Here is a 3,329-nt window from a genome sequence, read left to right as displayed (position 1 = left end):
ATTTGCTTGAAATATTAACTTCAACTCCTAGAACATCTCATATGCTCCATGATGTTCAAAACGTCGTTGAAGTCCCGATTCTAAGCCGTAAAGCATGGCACACTGAACTATTGAGTAGTCATCAGCTTTGCTCTGCCAGACGTTCATAACATCCGGCGTTGCTCCTGCAGCAGGCTTGGCACCCAGCGGTGCTTCCAGGACATAATTCTTCTGTGCAGCAATGAGGATAATCCTCAAGTTACGGACCCAGTCCGTGTAATTGCTACCATCATCTTTCAACTTTGCTTTCTCAAGGAACGCATTAAAATTCAACGGAACAATAGCACGAGCCATCTATCTACAATCAAACATAAACAAGCAAGATACTAATCAGGTACTAAGTTTCATGATAAATTCAAGTTCAGTTAATTTACTTAAAGAACTCCCACTTAGAAAGACATCCCTCTAATCCTCTAAGTGATTACGTGATCCAAATCAACTAAACCATGTCCGATCATCACGTGAGATGGAGTAGTTTCATTGGTGAACATCACTATGTTGATCATATCTACTATATGATTCACGCTCGTGAAGGAAATATGCCCTAGAGGCAATAATAAAGTTATTATTTATTTCCTTATATCATGATAAATGTTTATTATTCATACTAGAATTGTATTAACCGGAAACATAATACTTGTGTGAATACATAAACAAACAAAGTGCCACTAGTATGCCTCTACTTGACTAGCTCGTTAATCGAAGATGGTTATGTTTCCTAACCATAAACAAAAAAGAGTTGTTATTTGATTAACGGGATCACATCATTAGGAGAATGATGTGATTGACATGACCCATTCCATTAGCTTAGCACCCGATCGTTTAGTATGTTGCTATTGCTTTCTTCATGACTTATACATGTTCCTATGACTATGAGATTATGCAACTCCCGTTTGCCGGAGGAACACTTTGTGTGCTACCAAACGTCACAACGTAACTAGGTGATTATAAAGGAGCTCTACAGGTGTCTCCAAAGGTACATGTTGGGTTGGCGTATTTCGAGATTAGGATTTGTCACTCCGATTGTCGGAGAGGTATCTCTGGGCCCTCTCAGTAATGCACATCACATAAGCCTTGCAAGCATTGCAACTAATGAGTTAGTTGTGAGATGATGTATTACAGAACGAGTAAAGAGACTTGCCGGTAACGAGATTGAACTAGGTATTAAGATACCGATGATCGAATCTTGGGCAAGTAACATACCGATGACAAAGGGAACAACGTATGTTGTTATGCGGTCTGACCGATAAAGATCTTCATAGAATATGTGGGAGCCAATATGAGCATCCAGGTTCCGCTATTGGTTATTGACTGGAGACGTGTCTCGGTCATGTCTACATTGTTCTCGAACCCGTAGGGTCCGCACGCTTAAGGTTTCAATGACAGTTATATTATGAGTTTATGAGTTTTGATATACCGAAGGAGTTCGGAGTCCCGGATGAGATCGGGGACATGACGAGGAGTCTCGAAATGGTCGAGACGTAAAGATCGATATATTGGATGACTATATTCGGACATTGAAAAGGTTCCGAGTGATTCGGGTATTTTTTTGGAGTACCAGAGAGTTACGGGAATACGTATTGGGCCTTATTGGGCCATACGGGAAAGAAGAAAAAGGGCCTCAAGGGTGGCCGCACCCCTCCCCTTGGTCTGGTCCGAATTGGACTAGGGAAGGGGGGCGCCCCCTTCCTTCCTTCTCCTTTTCCCTTCCTCTTTTCCTATTCCATATGGGAGGTGGAATCCTACTAGGACTAGGGAGTCCTAGTAGGACTCCACACTTGGCGCGCCCCCTCCTAGGGCCGGCCTCCTCCTCCCTTGCTCCTTTATATACGGGGGCAAGGGGGCACCTCTAGACACAAGTTGATCCACGTGATCATATTCTTAGCCGTGTGCGGTGCCCCCTTCCACCATAATCCTCGATAATATTGTAGCGGTGCTTAGGCGAAGCCCTGCGACGGTAGAACATCAAGATCGTCACCACGCCGTCGTGCTGACGGAACTCTTCCCCAACACTTTGCTGGATCGGAGTCCGGGGATCGTCATCGAGCTGAACGTGTGCTAAAACTCGGAGGTGCCGTAGTTTTGGTGCTTGATCGGTCGGGCCGTGAAGACATACGACTACATCAACCGCGTTGTGCTAACGCTTCCGCTGTCGGTCTACAAGGGTACGTAGATCACACTTTCCCCCCTCGTTGCTATGCATCACCATGATCTTGTGTGTGCGTAGGAATTTTTTTGAAATTACTATGTTCCCCAACAGCTCGACCTTTCGGTCTCCGTGTTCCGAGGCCATATCTGTATATGCTAGGCTCGTCAAGTATAACCTAAGTATTCCGCGTGTGCAACTGTTTTGCACCCGTTGTATTTGAACGTAGAGCCTATCACACCCGATCATCACGTGGTGTCTCAGCACGAAGAACTTTCGCAACGGTGCATACTTAGGGAGAACACTACTTGATAATTTAGTGAGAGATCATCTTATAATGCTACCGTCAATCAAAGCAAGATAAGATGCATAAAAGATAAACATCACATGCAATCAATATAAGTGATATGATATGGCCATCATCATCTTGTGCTTGTGATCTCCATCTCCGAAGCACCGTCGTGATCACCATCGTCACCGGCGCGACACCTTGATCTCCATCGTAGCATCGTTGTCGTCTCGCCGAGCTTGTGCTTCCATGACTATCACTACCGTTTAGTGATAAAGTAAAGCATTACAGCGCGATTGCATTGCATACAATAAAGCGACAACCATATGGCTCCTGCCAGTTGCCGATAACTCGGTTACAAAACATGATCATCTCATACAATAAAATTCAGCATCATGTCTTGACCATATCACATCACAACATGCCCTGCAAAAACAAGTCAGACGTCCTCTATTTTGTTGTTGCAAGTTTTACGTGGCTGCTACGGGCTTAAGCAAGAACCAATCTTACCTACGCATCAAAACCACAACGATAGTTTGTCAAGTTGGTGCTGTTTTAACCTTCGCAAGGACCGGGCGTAGCCACACTCGATACAACTAAAGTTGGAGAAACTGTCACCCGCAAGCCACCTATGTGCAAAGCACGTCGGGAGAACCGGTCTCGCGTAAGCGTACGCGTAATGTCGGTCCGGGCCGCTTCGTCCAACAATATCGCCGAACCAAAGTATGACATGCTGGTAAGCAGTATGACTTATATCTCCCACAACTCACTTGTGTTCTACTCGTGCATATAACATCAACATATAAAACCTAGGCTCGGATGCCACTGTTGGGTTTCGTAGTAATTTCAAAAAAA

This window comes from Triticum urartu, chromosome 5, assembly GCF_003073215.2.
Source record: "Triticum urartu cultivar G1812 chromosome 5, Tu2.1, whole genome shotgun sequence".
Taxonomy (NCBI): Eukaryota; Viridiplantae; Streptophyta; class Magnoliopsida; order Poales; family Poaceae; genus Triticum; species Triticum urartu.
Note: the sequence above shows the minus strand (reverse complement) of the source record.